The sequence below is a fragment of the Panicum virgatum genome, chromosome 4K, assembly GCF_016808335.1.
Source record: "Panicum virgatum strain AP13 chromosome 4K, P.virgatum_v5, whole genome shotgun sequence".
Classification (NCBI taxonomy): domain Eukaryota; kingdom Viridiplantae; phylum Streptophyta; class Magnoliopsida; order Poales; family Poaceae; genus Panicum; species Panicum virgatum.
In genome coordinates, this window is record NC_053139.1 from 37663218 (window position 1) to 37679380 (window position 16163).

The window sequence follows — 16163 nt, forward strand, 5'->3', positions numbered from 1 at the left end:
GAGATCCTAGATAAACAGAGAAGGACCTTCTTTTGGCAAGGAAATGGATCTAAAAAGAAATATCATCTTATCCAATGGAAGGTTATCTGTAAAAATAAACATAAAGGAGGTTTGGGCATTAAAGATATTAGGAAAATGAACATTAGTCTACTATCCAAGTGGTGGTGGAAGCTGGAGACAGAGGATGGGTTGTGGCAGTCAATTGTTAAGGCTAAATATATACAAGGCAATAATTTGATTACTACCATTAAACATAAAGCTGATGATTCACCCATATGGTCTGATCTTCTCAAAATCAGACAATTCTACCTTAAAGGGAGGTCTGTAACCACTAAGAATGGCCAATCCACTCTTTTCTGGGAGGATCCTTGGCTACACCAGAAACCCTTGTGCATCCTACACCCAGTGATGTATGATATTTGCCAAGACAAGAACATTTCAGTGCATACCTTTATCCTAAAGCAGGCACAGCTGTCCTTTTCAAGGTGGCTGCCTCCTATTCTGTTTGATTTTTGGGTATCTCTGATAGATGAGATCTATGCCTATCCTTTTGCAAATAGTGCTGATGAAATCTCCTGGAAAGGGGGAAAGAATGGCAAATTCTCTACAAAGTCTGTTTATGACATGCTTACTTCTGGTGAAACTGGTCTCTCTTTCAAGTCTATTTGGAAAGCAAAGATCCCACACAGGATCAAACTCTTTCTCTGGCTACTTGAAAATCAGGTAGTCCTCACTAAGGATAATTTGCTTAAAAGAAACTGGCAAGGGGACCCCTCTTGCTATTTCTGCACCTCCAATGAGAATATCGATCACTTGTTCTTCTTGTGTCCTGTGGCTAAAGTTATCTGGGGGACAGTGGCCCTATGCCTGGGTGCTAATAACATTCCCGAGAATATTTTTCAGTATAAGATCTGGATTACACGCTGGTTACCTCTTGGTCACTCAGTCTATACTTTCTGCTTGGGTGCAGTTTGCTGGGCTATCTGGAAAAAACGAAATGAAGTCTGCTTCGAAAATAAATCACTAAAGCACCCAACTGATATCATTTTATACGTTTGTGCTCTTATGACATATTGGGCAGGGTTGTACGGGTCAGGCATGCAAGGAAAGATCCTGAATGGTGTGAAGATCCTCATCTCCTGTGTTCACAAGGTGATGGCGCAGCAGAGAAGCTCCTCGCCTCATCTCCTGCTAGACGGGCCCTCTCAGCCTCAAGCTTCTATTGAAGATGCGTCGGATGAAGACAACTAGGCGTGTGGCTACTTCTGGAGAAAAACTTGGCTTTCTGTTTCTCTCTGTGTCTGGATGTTGGTCGTTATCTGTGATGTGGGTAAAACTTCTTAGAACGTTTGGTCTAATTCCTGTGCTGCGCTCCTGTGAGAGAATGAATGTCATTCTCTCGAGCCTCTTTAAATTTCTAGTGTCGCTCTGTTAACTCTCTCCTGGAATACCTGTGTATCGACTTTTATTTCCCTGTTGCAATGGAAATGGGGTGATCCTCGTCTCAAAAAAAAAACTAGTAATTTCTTTTCGCTCACGTTTTCGTGGCCGTCAAGCTATACAGTCTGCCGCATGCCATACGCCCATATACTCCTCTCCATCCGGTGCGGCGTGGTGCTGGCTTGGCCGGCACGTTTAGCAGCTGCCATGCGTGTTTTTCTTTTGTTGTTGTTGCTTCTCGGATGACATTAGCTGGTGACGGTTTTGCTTTTGCTTTTGCTTCGTCACCTGGCTTTCATATTCCTTGCGTGCCACAGAGAGGACCCCCACAACAGCAGAAAAAAAAAATCCAAACACCACACACACACAGCACAGCACAAAGATTACCTCTTGTCACAACCTGTTACCTGTATATTCTTTCCAAACAAATTTGTCCACTTAATCATTGAGAAAACGGAATTTTTTTTTGAATTGAACTTAGAAAACGGAATTTTTTTAGATCAAAGAAAACGGAAATTTTGTGGTACTAGTAGCTTTCAGGTCATGGTTTGGTTGGGGGCAACGAATGGCTGCCATTGGCGCGAATTGGCTTGTAGTCCAATGGTAGGACGGTCCAGTGGGACGCTACCCAGCAGGGTTCAAATCCTGGTACTCGCATCTTTTTCTGGGATTTTCCTAGGATTTACCGGTGTTACACGTTAAGTGGTAAGCGACGTTCCCGTCGACGACGAGGCACCAGTGGTGACTTCGGGAATCTTCAGATCTGCCGGTGCTCAGTCCTTCGGAGGTGCTCATAGGGGTAGGATTTGCGTACGTGTATTCATAGGGTGTGAGTGTGCGTGCGTGTTGTGTGCGTCTTCGTTGTACTTGTACTGTGTGATTCTAAAAAAAAAGAATGGCTGACATTGGCCTTTTTTTACTTGTACTGTGTGATTCTCAAAAAAAAAAGAATGGCTGCCATTGGCCTTTTTTTTCTGAAAGAATGAGTACATTGCGTTTCCTGGAGGCGGTTGCCCGTCGGGCAGAGCGGCCAAGTTTAGACGGGGATGCCTCGGCCCGCGTCGGAGAGCGACGCGTGCATCCGGTCCGGGGCTCGGGAAATCATGGCGGTCGGTCACGTGTCGAGGCGGGGGGCACGCGCGGATTTGCTTCACGCATGGAGCAACGCCAGCCAGCGGGCTTATCCCATCGGGTGAGGGTGGATCAGGGTTAACAATTTCGGTGAAATTTCGCCGAAATTTCGGAAAATTTTCCGTTTCCGCTAGTTACCGGGAAAAGAAATTTCGGTATATTTCGGTATTTTTCGTTTTGAATTTGAAAATTTCAAAAAAATTTGTAAAAAATTGGAAAAAATATGATAAAAAACTAGGTGTTTTTCTAAGCAAATATGACTAGAACACACTCAAATCTAAGATCATTTGCTATGCTAAAATTAACATTTGAAACCGTAATTTGAATGACTCGTCATTTTATGTGCAAAAATTTGTTTTCTTCCCTCGACTTCAACTAGACTTTGGTTTATCATGATGTTAATGAGGTACCTATTCAATTTCATATGCATACCTACATCGGTTTAAAAGTTATTTAACACCTTTGGATTGTTGTGGATGCTATGTGGACATGCTTATATGGTTTTGTGTTGGATATATTGTGTGTGAAACAAATAATATGCACTCTGAACTGTGATATGTGCAACATGTCTAAATTTTACTCCTCACCAATTCACTTTATCCGCTTAACCTCCCGGGTAAAATTTAGGCTCAAATTACTCCCCTGAAAATTTCAATTAGTCCAATCTACCCTCTAATATTATTTCTCCTTTTTTTCTCAGCATACAAAATTTATCACAGAGATGCAATTCTAAATGAAAAATATTAGATTCAATTTAGTCCAATCTTACATGTGCTCCTAGGCCCCGGAAGAATAGAAATAAGAGCAATTCTTTTTGAAAAGAAAGAATAAAATGGCAAGTATTACTCGTCTACTCCAATGATGAACATGGGTGCTGTGTGCAGTGAGTCCACAGAATGCTTTAACAATTATCTATATAAATTGAATCCAAAAAATATTTCAAACACTGTCACATGAATTGATAACCAATTCAAATTATGTTTGTCCTGGATTTAAAACAACTTTCAATTGGATCAACCAATGTCCCTGAAAATTTATAGGCATATCCGCAATAACAAGAATAATAAAAGTCCAGTTGAGGCCTAAGAGAGAAAATGGAAGTTGTCACATGAAATGACAAGACTTTTAATTGATAGTTTTTGAAATAATTAAATAACTTTCAAACCATTGCTCAAATGAAAAAGTTCCTGAAACAAAAGTTGTAGATCTCGAAAAACTAAACAAAGTTGGTATTCAAAAGTTTTTCATTTGACCTCCGAAACAGTAGGAAAATCACAATTGACATCATTTTCCGTGGAAAATCACCGAATTTCGGTCGAAATCACCGAAATTTCGGTAGAAATCACCGAAATTTCGGTCGGAATTCACCGAAATTGCGTTTTTTGAATTTGAATTCTCTTTCCGTTCGGAATTAGCGAAATTTGGCGAAATTTCGGCCGAAATTTGTTTCCGCCAGTTGGCGGGATTCGATAAAAAAACGAAAAGGTGAACCGTGGGGTGGATATACCCAGCCCCGCTCTATCGGGAATTTCGGGACGAGATGATCTCGCGGAAGGGGCGTATCGCCACGTAGGCACACGGGGCCCACCTTTTTGTGGTGCTGGGGCTGGCGATCGTGGAGAGAGACCGTTTGGTTTGCAGGTTCGGCGAGTTTCGCCGTCGCTCTCTGTCAAAAAAAAAATGCAGAGAAATTTGGTGATGGGAACGTCCAAAGGGCACCTTGAGAGTGTCGCCTCAGCCCAACCAAACAGGTGCAAATAGATGTCATGTCAAGAACTCAAGATTTTGGTTATGGTTACAATGATGCTGTTTCCAAGCCTACAAATTGATTTTCGAACATATGCCGTTTTAAATTTTCTTAGGGGCATCATTTCCCACCAAACCACCCAATTAAAACTGTTTGATACATAGTACATATCAAAAATTAAACGGCATAAAAGTACAGATAACTGTGGTTTAAACTTGACTGGAAGAGAGAGTCGTCATTAGCTACATACAGAATGACCTGTTCATACGTACAAGTAACACAGGTAGATATGTGAATTACAAGCTGGAGTTGGTTTACTTGCAAGACAATTAGACACAGGTGCTTCGAGTCAGAAGCTTCTTTGAGGCAAATTCAAGCAAGCAACTGCATGCGGGTTGCCCTACCAATAACGAATTATGGCGTTCACATGTATAGAATGAGCAACGAACCACACAACTTGTACAGAAAGAATATTAGAACATGAGCTGTACGCATAGTGTTGGGAAGAAACACCATGCCATTTTGTATACAATATGTAACACTGAGCCAAATCAGCTCAACTCAATATGGTCTCAAAAGAATAGAATGTGCCGTCTTCGCATGCCTATGTATTGCCAGATCATGTCTGATCTAGTTTACCTTTTTCTTTTCCTTTCTGTTTCTGAACTCAGAACGCTACTTCACTTGTATTACAGAACCAGATTCTAGCTGTCAGCTCCACTAAAGCTTCCCAGTTCCCACTAAGTCTCAATCTGCATACATAGCAAAATCATTGACATTAGAAAGTCTTTCAGTGGCATAAAACTCACACAGGAAAGGAACATTTTCATGCTAAACTTTATTGTCAGTGGTGGGTGACCATCAAACCCATTGAAGAACTTGAAAGACCATAATCAACGGAAGTGTGATTTTCCAAATTCATCTTATGCGCATTTCAAAAGACACTTTGAGATGGAGACAGATATCCAGATCAAGTATATGATGTTTTAAACTGGGAATGGGTTCTGAAATAGTAATGATATGGTTAACTTGTCATGTGATCTTGCAGTGTTGGCATACACAACACCATATCAAGAACATGTGCATTCCGTGCCCTGTTGTGGTGCACGGCTACTCTACAAGAAAGCATGTTCTGTACAGCTATATCGTCCAACAAGCTAACATGGAGACAGAAAAAACGATGGAAATAACGACAGAAGGAGCAGACGACTTGATATAGGAAGAAACCTGGGACGCTGGCTGCAGAAAACAGGGCAATGGCCTCAATTTAACAAGGATGGACATCCACAACCACAAACCTGAAGATGCCCGTCCACCGCACGCTATCCCATGTTCTGGCTTCGCAGGTTAGTGGTGCTTGTCTGCTAGATACTTTCCTCCTTGGTTATTACAACTAAGAACTGAGGTTATGCCTTGAAATTTTTCAGTGCATCCATTTCACGAAGCAAAAGGAACACTTTGTAAACTATAAGTAGATTAATCTAAGAGAATAAATGTTTTCCCCGTGTTTCCTGAACTTGCAAGACTGAAGCAGACTAGGAGAGTCAAGGGCAGGCGGGCAGCCACATTCTTCAGTTTCTCTTATTCACATTTTGAACTTGGGTTTTTCTTTCTAACTTGTTGAGCTCTTTCTAGTTAATTTTGCATCGTTAGTACTAGGGGCATGGGATCGATATGTTTGGCACATCGCCCTCCATCTGAAATGCTCCTCTCGCGTCCTAATCGTTGCTGGAACTGGGGCACAATCAGGCTCCGTTTTTCCGGCGCCGAATGATATCATTTCAGGGAAAGCTCCCCCACCACATTGCAGTTCAGAACACGGGCACCACCACCCTCACGCAATCGCCAATTCACCACTGGCTCAGGCTCCGCTGCGAATTGGGGAGAAGAAAAATGGGCCTCCGAGGCGAGGGCCGATGGATGGGAAGTCCGAAGGAGGCATTACCGAGGTGGGTGTGGGAGGACGCCGAGAGCCAGAGGAGCAAGGCGCAGACGAGCAGCACCGCGGGGATGCAGTGCACGGCGCGCGCCAGCGCCCGGGCCCGCGCCGCCTCCCGCCGCCCCGCCGCCGACAGCGGGTCGTAAGTGGGCAGCGCCGCCTCGCTCACGCTGACGCCGCCGCCGCCCTCCGCCATGCGCGCCCCGCTCGACGACCGCCTCATCGCCCCCCCGCTTCGGCAGCCGATCCCTCCGGTTGGGCCGCGGCCGCGACGCGCGCTCGCGGTGCCCTGGCGCGCGGCACGGACGGACGGACGGGCGGACGCGCGGCGGTGGGTGAACCGTGAAGGCCGCCGCCGGTGCGCGCCGGGGGTGGGTGGAGGAGGGGCATGGTGGGGAGACGAGACGGGCGGGGCGGGCGCGCGTTTTGACGGCGCGACGCGGCGCTTTTTGGTGCCGCGTCAGCGTTTCGGCAGGAAGGCAGGCAGGCGCGCAGCTTCCCGCTGGCTCTGGCTCGTGGACGCGGTCCGGTTCGGGTTCATTCCCTCCGGCCTCCGCGTCGGCGAGATTTTTCTGGGTTGTTTCTTTTTTATTGTTTGTTTTATTAAATTAAAAAAAAGCTTTTTTAGTACGTGGATTAGAGATTTTCTAACGATAAATAAAACAAGGCATGTGGGCATGTTGCGTGGACTAGGCGAGGCTGGAGGGAGCGAAGACCACATGGGGTCAACCAGCGTCTGTCCCAGTAAAATACACACGGCGGCGGCAAGATGATGACCTGGCCCCTATCCTCGGGGTCTCGAGTCCTCTGCATGCTATACATGGCCAAACGGGCCGCCGGGCACGGCACGACCCTAGCACGGCACGGCAAGGCACGGCGTGCCATGCCACGTAGTGCCGCCGTGCCGGCATCCCGGCCTAGGCACGGTCCTATGAGGGCGTCGGCGTGCCGTGCTGTGCCTAGGGGCTCGGCAGCACGACAGAGGTGGCCGGCGGCCCGGCGCAGAGCATGGGGAGGAGCTGAGGAGGGGATGCCGGATGACGGCAGCCGCGGCCTGCGTGGGGTCGACGGTGGTGGCCGGGGAGGCAGGGACGACCTGCCCAGGCGACAGTCGGGGAAGACATGCGGCGCCGGCCGCGGGCGGGGGCGGGACGACCGGCGGCGGCTGGGGGCGGCGGCGGTGGCGGGAAAACCTGCTGCGGCTGCTGGTGAAGAAAGGGTGAGTGGAGAGAGAATAGAGGATATTAGGGTTTTCTAAATGGGCTGTTGGTGGGTTTTTTTCCGTGCCGGCCCATTAAACAGACTGTGCCCGTGCTAGTGCCGCGTGCCGGACATGCGGCCCAGGCACAGCACTGGGCCTGGCACTAGCACAGCCCTGGCCTGATTGGCCATGGGCCAAGCCGTTCTAGGGTCGTGCTAGTGCCGGCCCAGCGGGCCTGGCCCATTTGGCCAACTATACTGCATGCTAGCTCCCAAATGTTTTCCTTGCGTGCAAAAATGGAGAGCGGAGAGGGGGAATCAGATGGCATCCACAGACCCACTCCAAGTGCCCGTTGCCGTTTGGAATGCAGAGGCGAGGGGCCGTCAATAGTCGAAACACGGAGGCCATTCCTGTGCTCGAGACGAGACCGGGCCATCGTTCAGACCAAGGTCATCAGTACAGTTCCCATGTTCTGATCTTCCAACAGCCACCTCCCAGCGAAAACTTGACGCCTTCTTGCCCTCACCAACTGCGAGTTAGAGGGGCCGGTTTAGGAGTTGAGTAGTTTGAAGCGATAAATTTGCAGTTGATCCTGAGCCGCTACTAGGCACGGAGGTACGGTTGTTGATGCGCTGTTCTATATTTCGTTTTTTTCTTTCTTTCTTTCTTTTTGGCGAGTCTTTTTTTCTTTCTTTCTAATACAACAGCTAAAGTTCTACAATACTAGAAAGTAATAACTTATAGTTCTTCAGCTTTTCGTCTGCTTCATTTTAAGAAACAACAAGAATTGATTCAAAAATGGAAATGAAAACCTGAGCACAAATGGAAGTGTGCATGGTTGCACACACAGAAGCTCTTGCTCACCCTTCGAATATCTCCTGAAGCATTTCCTCCATCTCCTGGAGTGCTACACCCCTGGTGGTGATGTTGTTATCCACCAGGTATTGTGTTAAGCCTGAAATGACTTTCTCCGTGATGGCCTTTCGCAGCTTCTTCCTCAACTCCGGGTTCCGAACCGGCCATAGCTTTTGGGCACTGTATGTTTTTCGTAATTCTTTCTCGAACTTAGTAAGCGGGGAGTCTCTCCCGAAATGAAGAGAGATCTATGAGAAATGTTGAATAACTTCTCCTAGCTGTGATGAGTGAATTGTCAACCGTGCAGTATGATCGTGTGCTTGGTCTTTAGTTGCAGGTATACGGGCGTCGAGTGTCGACGGAGAGCTGCCGTGGAGGTGATGTAGCCGATGGACCGTGCGGTGGACGGCGGTGAAGGGCAGCCGGGATTGGAGCTCGGGCCGGGCGGCAGCTGTGGCGTCCACTCCTGGATCGAGGGCGCAAGCACTGGTGGATGGGGGTTTCTTGGTTTGCGCCACAAAACCAAGTTGGCAGATGGCGGTTGAAGACGCCAAGTCGTGGAGGCACGGGCGTCGGTCTCGGGACTGGCGGAGGAACGGGCGTCAACGGCGTCTAGGGCCTCGCGGCGGGCGAGGAGGTGACGGCCGTCGGGCGGCGTCTAGGGCCGTCAAAAGGCCGAGGCAGGAACGGCGTCCAGGGCCACGGCGTGGAGGCGGGAATCTTCCCGCGCGTGGAGTTTTGGCGGTTTTCTCAAAACCGGCCACCTACCCGGGTTTCGCGGACCCTCCAAAACCGTGGACCGGATCTTCATCCCCACGGCGGCATCGCGGAGAAGACTTCGACTCAAAGAAAGAACCTTGGCCGTCGGATGAGTCCTTGTATCTTTTTTCGGTTTTGCCCCTACGGGCTTTCTAATGTCTAGTTAAGTCTAGGGGTAGTTTAGTCTTTTAGTTCTAGAGTTAGTGGGCTTAAATATCTCTCACCCACTCTCTCCTCGGTGGCTCTCTTTTCTTGGCGCCCAGAGTCCCCTCTCCTCTGTGCGCCTCCTCCCCCTCTCTCTGTTCTTCCTCCCTCTTTTCTCTAGGGTAGGATTTGGAGTGTGAATTTTTGAGACCTTGTACTGAGATTGGATGGGAAAGGAGGCCCTTCTCTCCTTGTGCCCTCCGGGGTGTTGATTTCGTCTCAATTTCATATGTATCGTGCTTTCTTTGCGATGAATTTCGAATTCGCTTTGTTAATTCTTGGTGCACGAGTTTGTGATGATTGTGTGACTCTTTGAAGTGATTCTAATCCACCCAGCCTAGTGCTAAATCCTACGGAATCACGAGTCTTCTCAAATCGAAGCTTTTCACGTTCTAGGAAAACCCCGTTCTTGCTCGGGAATTCCTCGATTCCTCCCAAACTATGGAGTGATTCATCGATTCTTTTGGTGGGTATGTTCACAAGGTCTTTGTGATCGTGCCTGCAAAATTTGAGCCCCTTTGAACTTGTTTTGATCCTCTAATCATTAAGTTTTCCAAAGGTTGCGGGCTGTGAAACACCAGTTCTGCTCGGGCTGGGTTTTTCGTTATCGCCGGTTGAACCGACGCTTGAGATCAAGATCGTCGGATCAACCGGTGAGTAGAAGTTTTGGCTTTTAGGGTTTTTGGCCTTCTGCTTGGTTACACCGGTGCATTAGTTCCACATGCATCGGTTCAACCAGTGAAGCTTCACCAGCGATCCTTGCGTGTTGTTTTGCTCGTTGCACCGGCGTATAGAAGTTCATCAACGTCGGTTCAACCGGTGCTCAGTGCGATTCGTTTTGTAGTCTCTCTGGACAACTGCACCGACGCTAGGGCTTTGTTTTCATCGGTTTAACCGGTGCTCTTTAAGTCCGTTTTGAGGCGTCTCTGGACAACTGCACCGACGTTGACACTTGATTTTGTCGGATCAACCGGTGCTTGCTTTTCTCTTGCTGCCGGCTCTGTGACGTCAGTTAAACCGGTGAAGACCTTCTTCACACGTCGGTTTAACCGGTGCTCATATACCGTGCTTTCTCTGTTGCTTGCTCGCCGTTCTTGATTCGATCTTTTCGCATCTTGTTCCTAGGGTTTGGGCTTTATGTCTAGCTCAGCTATAGCTACACTGTGCACACTCTAGAAGAGAAGGCTTGTGGTGCGCATTTGAGATCATAGGTCAAATTTTCTCTGAAGAAAGTTTTAATTGGCTTCCATTCACCCCCTCTCTGGTCATCTTTTCGGTTCCTCAATCTAGTAGTACAGTACAGGCAGGACAATACCGGTGCCCAAGATGCTTGTAGATAATCCTATATATAGCCTTCGATTTTCTTGGCGAGGGCTTGCATGTGGGATGAAGCAGCTGCTGTATCAATTATGAGCTGTTGATCAAGAAAAGGAGCCTGAGGCCGGGAGAGTTATATATCGCCCACGTGAAAAATCATATTTCCATCACCTGAAGGAGGTAGTTTGAGGTTAATTCAACCCAACATATCGTTCCGGCCCAAAAATTCCTTTGCCACGCGCACTCTTATGCATGCAGCCATACATTGATTCTTATGCATGCGAGTTGCCATGACCCATGAAGCTTAGGACTTGACTATAGGTCTTTCTTCTCTTTCCTTTCTTTATTTCTTAAATTCTTCCTCATCCTTTTCTTTTTATTTCTCTTCTTTTCTATAAGTCTGCATAAAAAAACTTTTCCCTTCTCCTTTTACTTTTTTTTTCCTTTTGTATTTTTATCTTAATTGTTTTTAGTCCTTTCTTTTTTCTTTTCTTTTTCTTTTTATACAACTTATTTTTTCTATTTCTTCTTTATATTCATTTGATTGCTTTAATTTTATTTTTTTCCTTTCTTTCTAGTAACAACTCTTTTTTTCTTATATTTTTTGTCACTTTCTATTTTCCATTAATTCTAAATTTCCTCTATTTGTGTTTTGTTTTCTTCTTCCTATTTAGGTGACACTAATTTTTTTATTTTTAAATTCTAGTTTTATTTGTAACTTTTTATTTATTCTCCATTTTCAGTCCTTTATTTTTTTTCTCTTCTTTTCCTTTTTCTTTTCTTTTCTTTTGTATACTAATTGCTTTATTCTATTTTAGTTTTCTATTTTATAATCACTTGTATTTGTTATTTAGTTTTCATTAATTATTTGTACATTTTCTTTTTTGGCTAATTTTTATTATTTTTCCTTTTGTAGGTCTATGAGAATAATTTGTTTCGCGTGTAAGAATAATATATTCGTGTTCTGGATACATTTATTCTTCATGTAAAAAAATATTCTACTCATTTTGTTGACTAATTTGTAATATTAAATTATTTGTTTGATTTGTAGATTAAATTGTTCTGTGATGTGAACTCATTTGTTCTAGATAATTAGTTTTCCAATATTCGCTATGTACAATCTTTTTGTTCGTTTTATTATACTATTTTGTTCGTATAAAGCAATCATTTGTTCTAGTTGTTAAAGTATTTATTTGAAATAGTCTGAATTAATTATCTTGTATTATATATTTTTAAAAATATTTAAATATAGTCAAGTGTGGTCTAGACTTGAAGATCATATGAAACATTATGGTGAAATTGAAATTTAATTTATACACTCAGTTTGGGATTTATGACTTTTTATGTTGAGGTCTCTTGCTGGTATAATTTATTTATTTTTTTACTCTACTACATGTTGCTTTCACTGGATTGTTCATTTGCTGCGTGCCATCATGATATAGTACGATTGATAGATTTCTTTACCCACGCAGCGCATAAACAGGCCATGCACTAGATTGTTTGGCTGACGGCCCATTAAATATTATTGGAGGAATCTTTAGGTGATGGTTACTCAGATTATAAGCGAAAAAAGCCAAATAATCTCGCCAAACGTCCTACTTGTTATCTTGCTTTTTTGGAACGCGACCGCGAAAAAATCCACCCCAACACTGCGTTTTGAAACACGGCTCGCTCCTCACTTTTCTCAAAACGCGACGCTTTCCTCTTGTAGCCCCTCGGTCCTCTCCTCCCCACCCGACCCAGATCTGGATCGGGCCTCCTTGCCGCCGGTCGCCTCCTGTCTGCTGAGGCGTCTGGCCTTGTCTGTTGCGGCGTCCGGCCGGCTGCCGCCCGCCTCTCTCCCTGCTGCGCACGCCGCCCAGCTGCGCCGGCCCGCCTCCCTGCTGTGCCCGCCTGCTTGCAGCACGAGCAGTAGAGCCCCGTCGGGACTGCAGCAGGGCGCCAGCAGAAGAGCCCCGCCGGGACCGCAGCAGGGCCCGCCGGGAGCGCAGCAGAGCTCCGCCTCCCCGCTGTGCAGCCTTCTGCTCCCTGCTGTGGCTGCCTGGAGCGAGGACCCCAAGAAGCCCCGGCACGTCACTCAAGCTAGCAGGCAGCAACGCCCTCTCCTTCCTCAAGCTAGCAGGCAGCAGCGCCCTCTCCTTCCTCCCTGCTTCGAAGGTGAGCACAAGAGGCTTTGGAAAAATTAGAAATTGGTGAAAATTAGTGCTGTAGAAATCTTATTACTACTTTGTGCAGTAGAAATTATGGCTATATATATATTCATGCTGGTAGAAATTCCTACCAATCTTGCAGTAGAAATCTAGCCTACATGTATTCATGGTACTAGAAATTCCACCAATTTTGCAATTTATAGATGGAAAAAATAACAAAGGTTCCAGCTAGATGGGATGCATTTGCAGCCAAAGTGTTCAACGAAATATGTGTAGAAGAAGTCCTTGCCCATAACAGGCCACAACATAGCTTGAATTATGTGGGTTATGCTAATTTGGTGAAGAAGTTCTTTGATCGAACAAAAAGACCGTACATTTGAGATTGTTAACCAGGTTAAGGAAGATTACCTGTGCACAATGCTCGAAAGTTCTCAGCTGTCTTTGGAACAACATCAGCAAACAGCTGCAAGAGAAGCATTTGAGATTGTTAACCAGGGAGGAAAAAACCTGACAAGAACCTTGAGGCTTTATAACAGAAGAACATGAAAACTAATAGCTACAGTGGATGAATAGTACATATCCTCCAGCGATCATTTGAATGAATAAGATCAACATCTAAGGTCTCTACGGACATGAATAGGGATTTAAATACTTGTTAGGTATTAGTATGAACCTGAATGAAATTCTGAAAATTTCCAAAGGGGAGACCATGAGACACCCACTCAAGTGGGAAACCATACCTCAAAAACCATTTTCCCTGCATGATCATCACCAATCGATACGTCTAGGAAAACAAGGGGATTTTTCTTTCTTGCCATCTTCAACAACACTCCCTGGCTGAAAATGAAACAGGAGCTAAGCTACAAAGCTTCACTCTGATTTCAAGAAAGAATAGAGGCAACTTAGTATGCAACATCCAACATGACATCCAGATGCAGTGTACTCAAATAGGTGGAGCTGAAAGAATTTAGTTGAAAGCAGAAACCCCCTAAGTCCGAAGAGCAACTTAACTGACCCACAGTTAATACAGAGCACTTCCTTTCTCAGACATGACTCCATGAGTTTCTAAATCCTCTACACGTTCCAAACTTCCAAAGCCTTCTTTCAGAAGTACTACTAGCACAAATAACTGTCTGGGCTGGTAACCGATATCAATTTGATATTACTAACAAAACTGACAAACCTAGAAGGAACTATGTAGCATTGTAATTTGTAAATATGAAGAAATAGGCCTTCGAATTCGAGCCAAAGAGGACTGTACCCAGCACCTCCCGCCAATTGACCTAGGACCAGTTTCAATTCGATATTCCTATCACAAGATGGTACAACTCGCCAGTGTAATCACCCGATTCCCCAATTTATACATATAAGCGCCAACTCTGAAGAGTACATGACAGTTAAACACTACGAACCCAAAACCCTAGCACGCTCTCAACCGGAGCCCCCATCTCCCACGGGCCAACGCATCGAATCCAAACCCCAGAATCAAATGCGCAAACGAATCCGCACGGGGCGCACGAGCGCGCCGCGTGATCATATGGAACACGGGAGGGGAGCAAGAGCGGGGGGGGGGGGGGGGGGGGGGGGGGGGGCGGCGCACGAACCGTAGACAGGATCGAGGATCCGACGGGAATGCTCAGCTCCGCACCCGCAGCAATACACGCTGCCGCCGCCGCACACAGCGACCTCGCGTGCCGTGCTGGTGAGACGAGGGGCGCGAAGACGGGGAGGTGGCCAGGTGGGTGCGCGCGGACGCCGCGAAGACGAGACGGAGACGACGGCGAGCTGGACTGCTGGAGGCCGGTTTTTTTATTTTTATATTTTATATTTTCGTTTTTTTAAAAAATATATTTTCCTTTTCAAAATTTACAAGAATATACCCCGACCGCCCCGCTGCCGGTCGGCCGGCACCCGGTGGCCCCGCTGCCGGGTGGCAGGGACTTATCTGTAAAAAATTTTACAAAAAAATTACGTTCCGGTCCTTGGAGAACCGGTCGCCCGGCAGCGGGGCGGCCGGCGCTCCAGGCCGCCCGGCAGCGGGGCGGCCGCCTCCGAGAGACCTACCAGCTACCTGTCAGCGGCAGCTCGAGGCCTACCTCCCAGCGGCAGCTCGAGGCCTACTAGCTACCTGCAGGCTTGGCCGATGCTCATCGATCAACGCGCGCGGACCGTGCGCACATGCATATTTTTGGCTGGAGGTTTCCGCAGTTCTGACGGCGACGCCTGCCCCTGCTTCCAGCAGCATCGAGCTGTGGCACGCGTACGCACACAACGATTCAACAGACCTCAAGACAAATCTGTTGGTTCCTGCGCCCTTGTTATTTGCTCGGGGTCCTACGTCCGCTCTAGAAGCTAGTCCAAAAGGACAGATTATTCTCTGGAGCAAAAGAACACAAGTGCCCTATCTAGTTGCACACATATATAAATCCAAATTGAAACCACTTTTGTCAAGATAATGTTTAGCAAAAGAGAGGAATCTGCCAAAATTCTGCTCGCATTAGGTGATTCCTCGTTTTTTGCCAATTCAAATCCTTGATGTTCACTTAAAGCTAAGAACCATCCGCTACCCTTTTCTTCTTCTTGTTATGCTCCCTTTATTTAAGCTTAAATATATCAGGGAGAAGCGCAAAGCATATATGCTCAATCAATAATTCAAGAGAAGAAAAATAGCAACATGTATATCCGAACACATTCCATTTTGGATTACTTTATAACAACATGACTAATATGACAGCTGCACATGCATGTTTGTGGTGCTTTTTATAGGTCCTGATTAAGCTGGTGTATGTATTGTGTTTTCAGAGCCTTGAAATGACCATAAGCAGAACCAAATAAAATTATATAAAAAATACTAAGACAAAATGGGAACTTTGTAGCAAAGGCTGATGTTTCAGACAACTGAAGTTTGCTGGAGGTATTACATTAGGCGAGACTTTATAAATCCTACCAATTGCTAACCCGATGGTGCGTGCGGCTGGCCACCGTTAATGGTCCCTTAGCTTGATCTGCACTACTTTTGTCTGACGAGTCGATGTCTGACGAGTCGATGCCTGACGGGCCGCCCGGCATGCATGTAGCACCTCAGTCCTAGGTTGCTGTACACGCCCTGGCCTCACGTATACCCAGGTTGTGCGATTACGCGTGCCACAGCTCGACGATGCTGAAAGCAGGGGCAGGCGTCGCCGTTGAAACTGCGGAAACCTCCAACCAAAAATATGTATGTGCGCACGCACCGCGGGCGTTGATCGATGAGCATCGGCCGAGCCTGCAGGTAGCTAGTAGGCCTCGAGCTGCCGCTGGGAGGTAGGCTTCGAGCTGCCGCTGACAGGTAGCTAGTAAGTCTCTGGGATGCGGTCGCCCCGCTGCTGGGCGACCGGGTCTCCAGGGACCGGAACGTAATTTTTTCGCAAAATTTTTTGT

The 16163-nt window shown here is 46.5% G+C and overlaps 1 long non-coding RNA gene across 1 annotated transcript; it reads right to left on the minus strand.

The window, feature by feature from the left end:
• Window positions 1-12815: 12815 nt before the first annotated feature.
• On the minus strand, window positions 12816-14541 carry LOC120703838. Its single transcript, XR_005687281.1, has 3 exons — window positions 14348-14541; window positions 13484-13618; window positions 12816-13206 (listed from the first exon to the last, which is right to left on the minus strand). It is a non-coding gene; the product is annotated as an uncharacterized LOC120703838 (long non-coding RNA).
• Between the last annotated feature and the right edge of the window lie 1622 nt (window positions 14542-16163).